General features: G+C 38.2%; 1 long non-coding RNA gene across 2 annotated transcripts in view; it reads left to right on the forward strand.

Moving 5' to 3' along the window:
* The window catches only part of LOC128080991 (uncharacterized), a 34993-nt gene that overhangs the window by 10739 nt on the left and 6125 nt on the right, over positions 1–18129 (forward strand). For both annotated transcript variants that reach the window (XR_008206940.1, XR_008206932.1), the window contains exon 3: positions 13467–13614. This is a non-coding gene — a long non-coding RNA (uncharacterized LOC128080991). The remainder of the gene's footprint in view (positions 1–13466; positions 13615–18129) is intronic.

An 18129-nucleotide genomic window follows, 5' to 3' on the forward strand; every position in this document is an offset into this window, starting at 1 on the left:
ACCAAATGCTGTTATTGTGCTCGTCTTATCTGTTGTATTTTCTACAAAAATAACTAGGAAGCATTATTTTCAGAGCGATCTACGTGTAAAGCGATGAATTAGAGCCACCTGTAATTCTCTCAATTCTCATCCAAATTCCTTATGATTTTCAAAACAATCTCAATTCAGCTGCTCATACATTTTTGCTCATAAAGACGTGCATTCTAACTTGTTTAAGCTGAATGGAAGAGAGTTTCAGTGGCATACATACTCAGGTGGGAGAGAGAGACAGGTTGAATCTCTAAGCAGCAGCAAGAAAAGGAAATGTGGCTTAACTGTCTGACAAGGACTTCAAAACAAACAAACAAAAATACTGATTTTTAAGACATAATTGATGTGCATCATCCTGGTTTGAAGACCATTCCTTTATAAGAAGAGGAATGGTGCAGGAAAAATAAACCAGCCTGTCTTAGAGATACATTACAAAACTGTACAAAATATACTGATGTGCTTGTTAACGTACCTTAAAAACGCAACTGCAGATTTAAAAGACATGACCACATGACCATTTGGTGTTACATGAGATCTGATCATGCATTGTGTTCACTGAAATGTGTAGTTTAACTACCCAAAACTTTTAGAGAGGCCCTAAAAAAGTAGCATACATTTAAAAAGAGGTATTTCCATATTGCTTAGAATTTTATAAATCCACATATGTTCCTTTGCAAAGCAAATCCTCTAGCACCTAGGCAATTGAAAACAACATTTTAATCTGTGACATCTAATTTGCTCCTACTTCTTGTAGGCGATAAGATAGTAACTACAAAGTTACCCTGGATTACAGGGCATTCACTTGTTGGCACACTTGTACCAGTCCCTACAAAAGATTTTTCCTCAAATATGAGATGAGAGCTACAGATTCTCTTAATTTGCTAAAGATCTTTAATGTGGAACAAATTTACTAATAGTTGTGATTTAAATATACGTGTTGCCAGTGCCAGTCAGGCACCTTAATGAACATCCTTCACTTCTGGCAATCCTGAGCTATCATGGGTCTGATGTTCCTACAGCACCTATTGCAGCAGATCAGCAAATCTGAAAATCATGACCTGATTTTGCTAATTTGAATGTAACTCATAAAAATTTTACCAGAGCATAGACATGCAAGAGAAAAAACTCTGCTAATTTTCATTTTGGCGCAGCTGGCTGAGGCTGAAAGCTTTTGTGTCAGAGCACAGTACTTTACTGATTTCCACTGGAATTACGCATCTACAAATAAATGTGATAAATGAAGTTAATCATTTTCTTAGTTTCAATCTATATATTTTTTTAATTTCCAGACATTACCTTGGAACCAAGAACTTACAGAATAATATTTACATGTTTGTATCGACTAATGGGAAAAGTAAAGGCACTCTCATCTTACTTAATATGCTGTTACTCTGAAATTTTTATGCTTTGTTGTATCTAATTGAAGATGTAGATAACATTGTTGGAAAGTAAGGGTGATGTCTCTAGGTAGAATCTCAGATTCTGCATGTTCAGCCCCCACTGTCTGTGTTACGGAAGAGTTACAAAGAATACAAGGAATGGAGGTCTGAAAAGGACCTTCAGTCTACTTCCCTGTAATTGGAGAATTGTACCTTGCTATCACATGTGCAAAATTATCAAAGTCCAGTGTAAAATTGTGTATGTTGAAAGCTTATCTCCTATGCACTATTCCACCAGGAAGGCTGTTCTTAACCCTTGCAGCTCTGGAAAACCCATGAAAGTGAGAAGTGACGTAGATGGGGAAGGAGTGGATGAACTGTCATTAGCAAAACTGTGAAATCTCATAGGATTTAGAGTGAATTGCTTCTAGTCAAAGATCTCCTTACAGCAGTTTGTTTGCCATGAAAACTATTTGAAAGCACCTGGCAAAGCCTATAGCTACACAGTCTCCTTAAGGGCAGACTCTGCCTGGAGTCCCGGCAGTAGAAGAAAACCAGAATTTCTGCTGTGGAAGTACTTAGCTCCACAGACCAAAAAAAGAAAAGCTGTAGTCTAGGGAGGTAGCTGACAGCTGAAAGGCATAAATGGTTATAGCCATCACAGATGGGGGAAAAACATCCTGAGCAGAGAGAGAAAAAGCAGTCCAGTTGTCCTTAGGCTAGACAATACTTTGCATGCTGCCATTTTCAAGAAGGAAGAAGTGAAGACACTGAAAAATATACAGTGGTACTGGCATTTGACTTCAGAGGTCCCATTTCTTTACCAACAAGACTTATCAATACTCAGTGTTCATGGTCCTGCTTGGGATCAAAACTGTACAGTTTTGGCATAGAACTTCCAGTTTGAAAGAGGGTATCAAGAATGCTCAAAGACCTTGAAATACTTTCTGTGAGGCAAGCTGAAAGGTAGATTTTTTTGTAGTCAAGGGAAAATTTGCAATTCTTTGGTAGGCTTCATAGAAACCTTCAGAAGATAAAAGTGTCTGTGCTCATGATGGATAATCTTAAAGTTTGAAGGACTCAGGATAAATGTGAAAAGCAACCTGCTAATTCAGAACAAGAAAGTCTTGGAGTAGAATATCTGAAAAGGTCTCTTAAGGGCTGGTTAGACAACATTTGATAATACTGATATGGAATAAGTCGAAGGACAGAAGGGTAGAACAGATAATTCTATTTTTCTCTGAAACTTTCTATAGTTGTGGACCTCCGCTCTTTTTGCTTTCAACAGTCCATGATGATCTGTCATGTAGCACTTGGAACAGGGGTGTGTCAACTTCCACTGCTAGTTCCAAAGCAGATACCTTTTTGTCTCTGCCCACTTTTCCATTTTCCCGTTCTGGTTTGAAGCTCAAACTCCAAAGTTTGCACCTTTGAAAAAAGTTCAGATCTTTTTGAATAGCTTTCAAGAAGCCCAGCTCTATGTTTTAAAACCCTCTAATAACACTAATTTCTTATTCTACAAGTTCATTTTGCCATTTTGATGTTTCACCTTCTCTGCACTTATAGCAAGTGCTTTAAATATTTAAATGTTGAAGTATTACTGGCATTATAGGATACAAGGGAAATAAATTAGCAGAAATAAATAAGGTGTACCTCTGAATTTAAGCTTTGAAATGGACAGCCAAAATGGCTTTTTTTTTTTTTTTTTTTCTAACCACAGTCACCAAGTTCAAATAGCAAAGACTGGGATTAAAATGGGATAAACAATATGAAATGAAGAGGATGTTGCTGGCTTGCTGTCTGTATTCTGAAGTGGGGCACAATGCAGAGAATTTTGAAGCTTTTTAAGGGTAGGGATAGGAATTTTATTTCCTGTAAACTGCAAGACAAATTCAAGTTAAAGTAATGAACCAGTAAGTATGCAGATAAATTTTATAAAAAGTATAGGAAAGTGTTCCAGAGGCAAGTATTTTAATTGTGTTTTTGAACTGATAGAGAGGATGAATTTGGAATTTAAAAGTTTTTTTTAACAATATATAGAAAGTTCCTAAAAGCTTTCAACAGCATGAATTTTGAACTTCACCTCAAAAATGTTCAGATGCTTTTGGCTGAGTAGAAACTGCTCCCTGCAGTAGGAGGAATGCTTCAGTGGATGATAGATTATCTGAAACTCAGTACATGTCCCCTACAGCATGCAGTGAGGTCAAGTGGCAGTGTAATTTGTGAGGAATATACAGGAACATTTTCCTGTGTCCTGTTCCTACTAGAAAAGAAATGTGCAGAACAGAACTGAGATAAAGTTAAGTTACTAGGTAAACACTCATTTCTAACTAGTCTGTAACTACTCACCCATCAGATTCACTTTCCAACTGAGAGATAAACATTTGGAAATAGTTTGTCCGACTAAACATACGAGACTACTTTGGGATGAGCCACACTCTAGGAATTTTTATTTTTCTCATTTATTACGACACAAATTCAGTGAGATGAACTTAGCAGGAGACATCTACACTGTAGATCTTTGCGTTTAATCAGATAAGTCCACCTACAGTGTATATAGTCCAATTGAAAGAGAGCTTGCTTCACTTCCATTTGTTCTTAAGAATATGCTTAACAAGCGTTCCTTCCATGTTGACATACTCACCACTAATAGGATGGGAAAAACAACGAACCTTTGAGCAATTCACATGATTTTCCATGCAAGTGGCATTCATATACACTTTACCCATTTTTCATATTACTGATACATTCATATCATGAAAACGGTTACTGTTTTGATCTACTCAGTTTTTATATTTACAGTGGATCACTTTGTTCTTTTTCTCATTTAGTAGTTGTTATCACATTAATAACATTCCTTATATTAACATTCATTATATTCCTATATATTCCATATTATAATTCATTTCTTATGCACAAATCAAACTAAAAATGCTAAATAAACTTTATTTCATTCAAAATGTACATAGAGTCAGAGAATCATAGAATCTTTTATATTGGAAAAGGCTTTCAAGATCACCAAGTTCAACCATACATTTGGCCTACCAATCCTATCACTAATGAAATCACCAAATAGTACTCTAATCATGAGGAGTTGTCACTAACTTCAGTGCAGCTAAAATATCCTCAACAGTGAGGTAAAGACAGCTGAGCAGACTTCAAAATGTACTGATGTAAAACAAAGTAACTGAATAATATTTGGTGTATTTGCAATGCTACATCAGTATAGCAATATAACTTCCTTTTTTACATGTAAGAAATCATTATTATTTTATTATGTGTCAGCTAGCAATAAGACTACTTTCTTTAGAAAAAATCTGCTACTAAAAGTATGGCATCCATGTCTAAACTAATACACACTTGTAAAACTCCAGTAAGTACTCTGAAGTCTCCTGGCTCTTATCATCCATCTTTTTTTTCTTATAATAGTAGAATACACTGCTGCTACTGAAAATACATATCCTGATACTAAAACAGCTAATGCGTTACTTATAATCCTTCTGTGGACAAATTGAGTTTATGTTTCAAGATGTCTTCAGTCAGACCTGAATTAGCAAATAAGACAAATATCTCACAGATATTTGATTCTGTGATCTCAATCGTATTTTTTACCTATGCTGTTAATGCAAAGGGTACACACAGTATTCAGAAATGACATATCTCTTTCTGAAATCCCTACAATGCTTATTTCAGTAACCAAGTCTGAGGAGAAAAAGAAAATACTCTAAGTACATATTTTCCAGTGGAAACATGCGCACAAGTACATGTTTTCTTGTCTTCTCTGTAGCAGGCACCTTGTGGAAGGTGAAAGCAAGCTTCTTTCAAGGAAGCAAGAGGTCTCTTAATTTCAGGCTGCACACTAAGATTAACACAAATACCACTAAATTTCATTGAAATTCTTTCATTTTTATTTATAAAGGTAAAAAAAACAAAGCACTTTGTGCTCAATCTGTTGTTTACTACTGAAGACTGAGATAATGAAGATCACAGCTCAAGAATGTATAACAGTAATGAAAAACTCTTCCTTCTTCACAAATAGTTTTAATTATCATGAAAGGAAAGCAAAAACAGGAGTAAAATGCATGTACCTTGAAATTGATCTGCCTACAATTTACAAAATATTTTACTGTGGTTGCGATTATCTCAGCATTATATAACACATGTAGGAGTCTTTTGTCTTCAGGCAGCAAAAAGTCCTAAGGTATAAGAATAGATGTGATCTGAGATCATACTTCAATTTTGGCAGAATATAGCACAGGAACTTTCTTGCTGCTGAATCTCCTTTGGTCTTCAGATCAGTCAGAAGGATTGAAGTCAAAGTAAGCTATGCATGGAAACTGAATTTTCACTGATCCAATTCATCCTTGGATCTTATTACATTTCTGTATGAATTTCCTTTTAAAGTTATGGTATTCTGTGAATGTCTGGAAGTGTGCTGCTTATGACGTTTTATTTGGAAAAAAAGAAGGGTATAACAACACAAAGTACAGCATTATAATGGTATTAGTAACCACACTGTTACTCATACGCACACTGAGCTAATTCTCAACTCCTTCACTATTTCCTCACCCATTCCACTGATCTAAATTTATCCAGAGCTGGATCACTCCCATAACAGTAGTTGTGCCTTGGTAACTTGAACCCCTTTGCAACAATAAATGAAGTAAACAACAGGTATCACCAAAGATAAGAAAGTTCAAGGTCTTACTGCAGTTATGGAGCATATGACTAAGTAATTCACACTTATTTTTTGTTTAGTAATTTATAATCAAAATGATAAATGTTCGGAATTGCTCTTCCCTGAATTCATCCTACTGTTGAGATTGAAAAAGTTTGACCTTAGTAAATGTTTTGGAATGTTCCTGCTTCAGTAACATAGATAAGAAAATAGGAAATGTTATGAAAACAGTAGACCAAAAATATAGCTTTCATGACAATTTGAACCAGAAGATAACATTACCAAGGCGAAGTTTCCATTAACTAGCCAAGGTGCATTAACATTTTATTCAAAGTGCATTAACATTTTATTCAATGTGCAAACAAAATTTAATTCTGTAAAGATCCCAATAAAAGCAGCAAATTGAAAATGTAAAGCTTATGATGAGACATATAACAGAGAAAGACAAAGATTCAGAATAATTTATCAATAGGAAATATAGTTTGGCCTTGTTTTGCTGACTTCAAACACATATGCACATGCTCTTAGGGGTTGCCAACCCACTAGCCAGACACAGCTTCTGCAGCTCACTGTTCATCCAATTAGAGATTCCCTTTCCATTACTAAGTTATTCAGTGTTCCCCCTTTTGATACTGTGCTTCTGTACTTTGTTGGGTCTGTAGGGATAAGCCTTTTAACACACAACGACAACACTTTGAAGCATTCTTAAGAGAGCAGTTAAGAAACTAACCGTAGTATTTTGGCAGCTTCTGTACAACACTTGCAGGTCTTTTCCAAAGACTAAACACCCAAAAACTATGGCAATGTCCTACTTCCACCAGCCTCCAAAGACTTTCTGCTAAGCTTTTTGTTGTCAGGTGCATATGCCTTAGAAGTGAGCTACAAATCCTCGACTGAAAATAAGGCTAGAGAATGAATCAAATGAAATGACAGTATTTTTAAACATGAAAATGGAAAATTAGACACACAGCTTCCATTTTAACAATAGTTTTGTTAGGGTAGGAAAAATCTTTTCAATACCCAACTCGTCACACATTCTTGGACTGACTGGTTAAACGCAGCCAGCAGCAAGTCATGATCTTGTGAAATATGAGTACCTGCAAATCTCAATTCTATCGTGGGCACGTACGCACATTATTTCCTTTGTTACTCTGCATTTTTTCCTCTGATATCTGATGTTTCATAGTTCTCTATTGAGAAAAATATTGTAATGACAGTGAAAAAGGAGTAGCGTAACAGTCATGGGGTGTGATGTAATAACAGTAGGCACAGCATTGCTCACAGTATCGCAGTGTGCAGTTGTTTTCTGAAGTGAATGAGCGTGGTGACCTTTAAATCTGTCCCTGCTACTTCTGCACTGTATTTCTTACCCACTGCTGCTTCACCAAAGCCACTGGGCCATGTTCAGCACAGCACAGTTCTGGAAGAGTCTGTTGTACTGGGAGTAAGTAGAGAAACTTCCTTTCAACTTCTGTGCTTTGTTTTCTTTGGGTTTCAGTCTTGCCTCTTTTGTTTGTTTGTTGGGTTTGTTTTTTGGGGGGGAAGGTGATTATTTTGTAGTTCTTTTTTGTAGTTACTTTGTTCTATGAGATGTCACATTTTAAAGGATCATCACTTATTGATCATTGCTATTACCATTATTACTGTATTACATACTACTGTGAGTCTTCCTGTCGGAGATTGGGACCCAGGGCTCAGAGCCATACAGCTGAGCAGACCAACCAGGAGAAAGTTCCTTAGAGGTGAAACAGAGGTACAAAGAATAAAAACAATTTGTTCAAAGATGGGAAGAAAAGTGTGGCAAGACCAGAAACCCTAATTGCTTCTCATTGGTGGGCTGCGTCCAGTTTTCTCAGAGAACATTTCTGGACTCTGGGTGCATTCTCCCTTCCCCTCTTGGATGAAAGAATCTGGGGTGTAATAGGGCAGCTGTTGCCCACTATACGTCCCTGGACTGGGCACTGTGCGAGATGTTCTCCATGGGCTGGTGGGTACCATGCTGAATCCTGTTGTCTTAATCCTATCATCTGACACACCTAGGCTAAGGCAGTGCTCACACTGTGATTAAAATGACGGTGACAACACACGCTCATCTTCTTCCTCCATGTCTGAGAAGTGAGTGTGAGCTTGCTGACAACTTTAAAAATGAAAAGCATCGCCTACCTTCCAAGAGTTGCAGTTATGTAAGGTATTTGTTAGTTTTGAGGCATGTTCCTACTGCAAGCTACTGAAAGACATTTGGAAAACTGTGGAAGTCCTTATTTCAGCCAAAGCACGGTAGTTTGGTACATAGTGATGCACATGGAGCTGAGTGATTTTCCTGGTTTTGCAGAAATCTTGCCTTAAGACCTGAATACCCAGAGGGCTAGAGGGCTGTTATTTCAAGCACCTAGCATGTCTGACATTGCCTAGATCACTGTATGACTGAGTCTAAGTTAGAAGGAAAAGAATCTCTGTATTTCCAGTAAAAAGTGAGCTCTCATTTTTCACTTAACAAATATTTCCATGAAGCCTTGACAGTTTGGTGCATTTCCAGAGGGGCTTTAGGCTAGGATGAACTAGGAGCTGTTTCTTCAGGGAAGACAGACTTTAATTGTGATCCTCTCTTACTTTCATTTTCCTGATGTTTGGGCAGTATATTTTTTATGCCGTGGATGAGAACAAGCAATCAGATGGGATCATCTGAAAATTTCAGACTACCCTCTTCAATGCAGAGAAACTGTACTCACAATATATTTGGCTTTTATTAATCTAGTTTGACTGACTATTAAAATACTCCTTTTACAAGGGCATAGACATTTCAGATTATCTGGAATTTATAGTAACAGATAGGATAGTTTAATATTCAGAGTACAAGCACCTTTGCTGGTTTAATATTGTTGCCTGTAACCAACCACTGTTTTTCAGCTATCTGCTCAGAGTGATCACCTTTTGAAAAGAGCACATCATCTGAGCATACCAATCTGTGGCCTCAGCATAAAAGCTCCCATGTGCTTGGACTGAAATAACTGCTATTTCCATGTAAGACATATCTATAACTTTACTTACATCACAAGCAGATAAAGTTTCAGCTGTCCCTGAAATCAGACTATTTCGTCAAAACTTTCACTCTATTAACCCACTCCTCCACATGCTGTCATTAGCAGGTTGGTTTGCTTTGATGCTTGTATGATTTCAAAGAACAAAGTAGCTGAACTTGAGCGGTCAAGCCATAGCAAATAGTTGGGATGATAACCTCTTAATCCAGCTCATCATAATAGTTCATCTGACTTCTCTTTACAAAGCAGGTTGAAATGAATAGGCAGCAGAAGAGATCGAGTGATGTGGCCTGCTGTGGTAACAGAGGTGACTAAAGTGGCAGTTCCTGGCCACAGCGCCTGGCCGCATGACTCAGGTTGATAGGGATGGATGAGGCCATCTGCTAAAAGCCCCAGGTGTGACTCCTTCCCACACCTCTCCTGTGTATTCGTTCTCTTGCATGCTCATGCTCATTCCCACACCTCTTGCTGCATACCAGTGGCACCGTGACTGATCTGAGTGTTCTCGAGTCCTTGACTTGTGCACATATGGCTTAACCATAGAGACCTGCTGCCAGATGTGGTCTCTATCAGGTGACAGGGTGGCTTGTTCCAAAGGGCAATGGAGGTGAAATAACTTCAAACTCAAATTGTACTGCAGAGCTCCCACAGATGCTGAGAAATACCCCACATCATTTATTCTACTCAGCTGGTACCTGTAATATCTCTGGTCAGGGGAGCAGATACTGTCTGATGTGGGCTTCCTCTATGAAGTAGTTGCAGGCCACCCTCAAGTTACCTCCTGGTACAGACCAGTGTGGGAAGAAGCAGTTTCCTCTTCATAGATCCCTGCTGCTGGTTGTCCTTGCCCTGCATGTCTTGTGAGGACCAGGCCCTGACACCGAGGAGGCATCCATCTTGTTGGGGCGCTCTCCACTTGGGTGGTCTGCTGCCCATAAAGCAGTAAATCATTCCACTTGTGTAAGGAGCAAATGTTCAGCAAGCCTGGCAGTTATTTGGCTCAGAGTCTGAGGAAGTAGCTTGGCTTGTCATGCAGTGGGTTTAGAAAGAAACAGAAAAAGGTGCAGCTGTTCTGGGTCCAAATGCAGAGCTGCAGGACTTAGAGCCTGCCAGCCTGCCCTAGTCAGCCAGAGACTGAAGGAACAGTCAGGACAGACAGGGGAAGTTCAGTGGGATTAGTGGGCCCATCTGACCACCTACTGGTAAGAAAAGTCTTTCACCAGATTGCCCAGAGTAGTTCTGGATACCCCATCTCTGAAGGTGGTCAAGGCCAGGTTGGATGGGGCCCTGGGCAGCTTGATCTGGTGGGTAGGAACCTTGCCCACGGCAGGGGGTTGGAACTGGGAGGCTTTTATGGTCCCATTCAGCTAAGCCAACCTATGATCCTGTGTACAGTTTCTGGCTCAGAACATCCCTCTGCAGGGATGAGCAGCAAAGAGCAGAAGGGCAGGGAATCAAGAGGTCAAAGGGGGCCCATAAAATAAACAATGCCAACACTTCCCTAAGTACAAGAACTGCAGAAAAGGCTTCTCTACTTTCAGCCAGTCTTTCTCGGACATTTGGTGCCAGTGCAGAAAAAAAGAGCTGAGTCATACAATTTTTATGAGGGCTCCTCCTGCCATTCTAATAGTTACTTAATTTCACATGTAGAAGAGTTACCTAGTACACAAAAAGGGCATTACAAGCAGAGGAAGTTATTTAACAGAAATAAAATTATCTCGTGTGTCTACTGTAAAGAAGCAATTTCTGCCTGCCTAAAAAATACAAACTTTCTTTTGTTATAATTGCTCATCTAACCAGAAGTCCCTTTGGTTTCATGTCTTTTTAAATCCCTTCCTTTTCTTTCCAGAACAAGCTGGCATTCAACACTGTAGGAAAGAATCCAAGCTAAGAGACGTCTTTGTAGAGAAAATACTGTGAACATAGTTTCTCTCAATGGAGAAATTGAATGCTCAGGGCACTTGGCTAGCTGTCATCCTTATCCCTACAGATACACAAATGTAATATTTAGCAAGGACCTTTTACATATTTTTTTCCGTGCTTACGTTTGCTGTGACTTTTCCTGCTGAGTACAGGGTTGGAAGCTGGACTGACAAACAGACTGTGTTATTATAATCACATTTTTTAGATCTTCTGGAAGAGCATGTGGGTTTTGCATTTCACTCTAAAGAATTTTATATGGAAAATGAGTAGCATAATAGCAGCTCCTATTAATGAAGAGTTTTTGTCTTTTTTATAAAGTAACAGAATGAGAGCATGGGCAAATTTATATTAAAAGAACCCAGTATTTTGGGAAAAGGAAGAATCAGTATCAGATCAGGCTAGGAACAAACATAATGATTTCTGCAAAAAGCTGAAAGAGCTCAACTGAAAAAACTATCACTATCATTTTTGTTGGTAGTCCTGAAAGGGCACTTCCTCAGGTAGATGGTCTGAATGTTCACTGAAGAGCAGATTTCACCTCTGCAGAGCTAGAATTTGTAGAAAAGCAGAAAAACCCTTGTTTCTCATGGGATTGTTCTCTTTTTGGTGTCTTGTTGCTGTGACAGCTTGTTGCCCAGGAGGGAAGGTAGCAGTTGGGGAGAAAGTGAATGCCCTTCCTACATGACAGAAGGAACTGATACAGAGCCAGCGCAGGGGCAGATCACACTGCATAGTTACTCACATAGTTCACCCAGCATGTATTTTACTTCTTACACAGAAGTGTCATTTTTGAAACTAACTTTAAAAATTACTTGGCAATGTGTCCTTATATTATCTCACTGCCCAGGTGCCTTTTTTTCTGGATTATACATTATATTATTATTATAATCCAGATTGATGATACATCAATGATGTATCAGTGAGAGAATGTTAGGACGTAGGCCACTAATGGAGATAAAAATCAGGGTTATTTCCATGTCCTTCTTTTACATATTTAATGAAATGTTAAGTTATGCTCTACTGAATAATGTGCAAGAATCTGCCTTGCAGAAGCTATCAAAACATCATTATACAACTAGCTACATTTGTCAAAGCATGCAGTCATTCAGAACACCTTTGCATAGTTTAAAATCTGTTAATCTTTAGATTCATTACCAGAGTTGCACATGCCATCATATTTTACAAGTTTGTCTCATTAAAATATGTGCAACATATTCATGTAATCATGTACAGATAAGAAAATTACATAGAGCAGTAAATAGCTCAAATAACGCAATGTGACTTTACAACACAGAGATGTAACAAGTTCTAGAGAGGGAGGACATACAGGAATTCTGGGCAAATAAGTCACTTGAAAATTAAAATGAGACATGGAGGATTTTCCATCCTCCATATGCAGGCATGGGCCTGCATACAGGTTAGTGGATTGCAGTATTGCCACGTTTTAGTTTGAGAAATACAGGAGGCCACTGTTGGAGTGGTATACATTCTCTTTTTACAGACTTTTGCTAATTTGTGGGTTTATTTGTGGCATTTGTTTTAAGAATTTTAGGGCTTTTTGTTTATTTGTGTGTGCTATTAAGTGCAATGACAGACATACCCTGCACTCCTTTTCTGCTCCCCCAGACCAGCACATTTAGAACAGCTGGTGCCCTAAAGGAGGTGCAGCTGTGGTTGATTGACACTTGCTCAAGCAGGTTGGGGTAAGAATGGGCTGGTGCCTGCTTTGAGGTGATGTTGGCTAGGCTCTGATTCTGGACATCAGGTAAAGTGTTTATATCAAGGATTTGGAGTGGAGTAGCTGTAGAGTTTCTATAGCACTGAGGATGACAACATAGAACACATGGGACATTGTTTTAACATAATAGTTTCAATTTGCATCTAAAATACATATGTATAAAAGAAAACACATGCTAGAGAAGAAAACTTATTTGCATTACTCTTGTAAGCTTTTAAAGCCTGTGTTCTGGAATGAGGAACTTTCCCAGCGAGAGGCCCGAACAAATTGATTTCAGCACTTTGCGTACTCCATCGTGGCTTTAGACACAATACTGAGAATACAAATTGACCAAAATTGTTATTTATTTAATGTTTACAATACAGCAGAGTGAAAAAGGTTCTATCTGGTTATTTTCTGTTATTGTAACAGAATAACGAAAGAGATGGTCTCTGCTCCAAACAACCAGCTGTCTAAAAGATTAGATGTGATAAGATCAAGAGATAAATCAGACTGGAGCAGATGAGTAGGAAATGCAGGTAATTGGTTAAAACTTGTCTGCATTCAATCAGGAACACTGTTTACAGTTTTCCAATTACGTAAGTTCTGAGATCACAGGTTTTCACTTTAAAAAGGACATATTTATTTTGCCTGGTGAACCTGCTTTGTTGGAAGTTCAATTTCTATGCTCTTGCTTTCAGGCTTAAAGGAAAAGTAGTAGAAGAGGAGGAGTTCATCAGAACAGCCCATCAGTCCCATTCACTGCAGAGAAGAAAGAGTTGAGAACTTCAGTTTCAAGAGACACTGTTGCGCATTGATCTCTGTGGGCACGCTCTGCTAACTGCCAAGGTTTGGGTTTCTTTTTTTAACAGCTTAGCATGGCTTTTAGCAAGCATAAATATAGCTGTACAAATAGTGAGAAGCTATTTTTGAACATTTTGTTCACTGCTAAATACAGAATTGCTAACTCAAGCATTCAGAAGTCATGATTCAGGTCCCCAGAATGAGGAGGCTGGCCTTAGTATGTAGATCCTTTTTTGCTTGCTGTCTGTTTTGCCTACTGAAAATTTAGAATGTCTCTGGATCATGTCTTCAGGCTTTTTAGTTCAAAACCGAAAATAGAAGTTTAATCTGAATTTATATTTGCAGGCTCTTAGAGCCAGGACTTAAAGAATTCTTCCTTATGCTTTGGTACAAATGGAAACCTTGGAAGCAGTGTAAAACAAAATCCTTGCATTCTTATCTCCTATTAGCTCTTTAACAACTGTCAAAAGATTTTCTTTGCTTATCTGCCAAAGTGTATGCCATCCTGGTAGCTGAAATTTCTTTAATCAAAAAGGGAAATATCACCACTGACCAAACAGACCAGCACAAGACTGACCAGTGCACCATTCATCTCCCACCTTCCCTTGTTTTCAGAGATTTGGCAGAAGGGGAACACAATGGCTCCCTGTACATTAGTCAGCTGAGTGTAGAAAAGCAGCAGTATTCTGAGTGAAGAAGCACTTGCTCATGCAGCATAAATGTATAATGAATGTCACTCAGAACACAAATATCATAGCGCAAATGTCGAATACTCCAAGGAATATTTGCAACAGGCATTAGCTTAAACTTGTTTGATGAATGTTTTGTACAAGTAATTTCAATTTATGACGCATTTGGAAGGGTTTTTGTTTTGCAATTTTAAAAGCTGTTAATAGGCAGCCCATAAACAGGACAAGGATTTGACTTTGTTCAGTGAAAGGAAAATAATACATTGCTTGTCCAGTTGTAACCTTAAGCCCAGTATGATTTTGTACATCCTTACCTCCCACTCTCTAACAAATTTTAAGCTTGGCTAATGTTGTTAGCAACTGAGTTTTCCTGCAAGAATGGTTTATTGTCCTTCTTCTCTTGAAAGGATCCATTTTTAGGCAATCAATGTCTTAAGAGCTGGTGACTGTTCCATTTCTACAAGCACTTGAAATTATATTTTTGTGGATGAAGCACACTTTATTCACTATTATACTTTTCCTGGAAACACCTCAAAAATAAATTCCATACACAGTGAATACATTGGCGTTTTCACCAGTACAGATTAGCAAGCTTCCCTTCTTCCTTCTAGTATCCTTTACTACTGTAAGGCTCTCAACTGGTCTTTGCTGGCAATTAAATTGTTCTAGCACCATAATAGTCAATTATTGGTTCAGCAGTCATTTACCAAACAGCTGTTGTATTTTCTGCTTGCTCTCCTGAATTCCTTATTTTGCCTCCTTTCACCTAAATAAAATTAGTAAATGTACTAAAAATACTGTAATAATGCCAAGCTATTTTTGTCAGCAGCTCTCAAAGAAGGCTGTGCACCTCTTTTACTCCCACACTTGAAAGTGGCAGTCTGCTTGATACCTATGAGGGAACAAATAGTCTGGCAGGGAAGGGCACGGGCAGGGCTTGCATCACCCTGACCCGTTCCTGCTTGTTGAGCCAGCTAGGCAGCCCAAGTCAGAGGTTACACCTTCCATAAACAAGTGTAACTTGAATTGTCCTGCAACTATACTAGGGAGCTAGGCAGAGAGAACCAGAGTCCGTAAACAATTTACTCTGGAGTTTTCTTCCTGTGGCTTTGTTGAAGTCCAACCAAGAGCAAAAGTCACATTGTCCTTTCCCTTACCCTTGCAGATATAATGCAGCATGTAGCATGCTTATGACTCACATCACAATAACCTGAAAGTCAAGTCAGTGTGGGCTATGCTGCTGCTACACATGGAGGTGAGGAGATGGAGCTCTTGAACAAAAGGGAAGCAAGCAGAAGCCTTGCAGTGCAGTTCCCTCTAAGATTCATGGCAAGTCAGGACTCTACAGAACAGGACCAAAGAGGCCTGCAGCAAAAATGAGCTGGTCTGGGATGTGTCTGGCCATCTGCAGTGACCTCATCCTCCTGAAAAGCCACAGGGATTTCTTGCCAGATCACTGCTGAATTTGCAGGTCTTGGATTTTGCTGTTTTATTTGAGGCTTAGCCCTACTAAATGCAGATTAAATGCATATCTACATACATTTGCAAATATGTTCAGAGATAGTGGGCCTAACAGTTCTCTCTGTATCTTTGCTCTTCATGCAAAACAGGCTCTCTTGGCTTAATGATCTTGAGCCAGACTGAAAAATGTTTATATTAATTAACTTTTCTAGGTGTAGTCTAAGGGTTTAGAAAGATTTATTTCCCTATCTAGCTATTTAAAGAAAAAAGAACCTTGAATATTAGGGTTGTTGGTGGTGCTAAGAAGAACATGCAGACTTCTGTTTATAACCAATGAGTCCAGATTCTGCTCTGATAATGTGGTTGGCAGATGGGGAGCAAGCTGGCTAAGTATTGACAATTAGGCTGGGCAACCCAGGCAGCTGAGTTCTTTGCTCTTGGTGAAAGAACATGTGGCTTACTGACACTGAAACTGGGTTTCGGTCTATTGATAAGAATGCATGTTTTCCCTATTTGCATGCACAATAAATGCATATTTCACAGTAAGCTAATGATAGGTGTCTATAAGGTATGACAGCATCAGCTCAATTATTGATTTAGCTACTCTGGTAGAAAAAGCACCTTATTAGTTTCATACTGCAATAGGAAGAGATTCAGTTGCACTCACAAGTGCTGCTGGAGCTGTATCTATTGTTCTGCTGGTTTATACCCAATATAAATACACTAAGAAACCCTTTTTCAGCTTTGCAGATCATAAGAAATAGAGCACTCTAAGTAAGAATGCTATTGAACAAAGTGTCAAGTAATTCAAGCATGTGGAGCAGAAAAATCAAGCAGTATACAGAAGTGAGAAGTATAGTTCATATACATGTTGTAATAAATGACAAAAATTAGTTCACAATTAGTTATTTCAAGGTAGGCTTCTTGCTTTGAAAAGTAGCTGCTAAGTTTAGTCCAGTCAGCTATTGTTAAACAGATACTTCAAACAGGTTAGTATAATGCTGTTTACACTAGAAAAGCAGCATCTTCACTCTCCTCTTTTTTTCTTCTCTTCTGCACTGTCTGTTTCTGCTTTATATACCCGCGATTGCTAACAGGACCTACCATTTAATATTACATCTGGATGGGACATATTTTGGTTGTAATTATACTTATCTAAGGATATTTCTTAATTTAACTCCTCCATATTATACAGTATCTTTCTAAATTAAATTTTAAAATAAAGGCAAAGAATGAATCATATTGAAGAGAACCAGGTAGAAAGACTAACAGATCTACTTTGTAACATCATGTAGGTAAGCTGGCTGATTCTTTATGTGGTTTTCAATACAGATACTGTACATTTTTAGACAGTGTCTTTCAGATTATTTTTATATGCGGAAGGACACTTTTTCATAATCAGCTTCTAAACCTATCTTCTAAACCTTTCTAAACCAATACAGTTTCATGCTGAATCCTTGGAGTGACACATGGTTATAAGGCTCTGTGGTTGTTAAGCTAGTAATCCACTTGTGGTTTGCAGTAAAAATTGCTAGTAGCATTCCATGAACTGTGGACGAAAGTGACAATGCTCAAATAGGAAAGACCTTTGTTTTCACATTTAAAAGGCTGCTTGCTCGTTACTGCTTCCTCGGGCAGAAATACTTAAAATTAATAGAAAGATCATCTGACCTTACAGTTTAGAGGAACTGAGATTCTGTCATGGTAATCCTACTGGCTGTGACTGTGACACCTACAACTTGCAGCTTTCTAGGAGACTCATACTTACTGCATTGCATCAGAGAGTAATTTTGATAGCTCTGCCCTTAACCTCTTTAGACAAATGATTACACACACAGAACTTCTCTCTTTCTGAGCTAGTGGCTCCAGGAGAGGGATCCATTCATAGTGAATTCCTCTTATTCAGCACTCTTGTTGGCAGGCTGTTGTGAGTATGGCACAGACATTTTGAAGAGCTATAATAAATGTAGCATGAAAGGTAACCAGATAATTTTAGTAGCATAAATAAATTTTAGGTACTTTCCACACTAAACACGCTTGCAGATTATTATTTGAATGCAGATTGTGATAATTAAAATACATCAGACAGACTTGATTTATTTGACATGTAAAATCAAAGGTTTATTATTTATGGAATTTTAATATCAAGATTTTTTCATTAATTGAAGTATGAAAGCAAAATACATTATTGATGTTAATTTTTCTGTAAGTGTTTCTTAAAACACCTTACTAACAGCTCAGGCATAAAATTCAGAAAAGGCAGGATGTCAGCCTGACTGCAAAACTTTACCAGTAGGAAGCTACACAGCTTTATAAAGGAGGAAAAAAAAGATTTTCAACAAAGCTGTCCTTATATCTTATATTAACAGTCTTTACGCAACTTCTTCTGACAGGAAGTTACTATTTAATA

This window comes from Tympanuchus pallidicinctus, unplaced genomic scaffold (genome assembly GCF_026119805.1).
Source record: "Tympanuchus pallidicinctus isolate F22 unplaced genomic scaffold, pur_lepc_1.0 scaffold1, whole genome shotgun sequence".
Taxonomy (NCBI): Eukaryota; Metazoa; Chordata; class Aves; order Galliformes; family Phasianidae; genus Tympanuchus; species Tympanuchus pallidicinctus.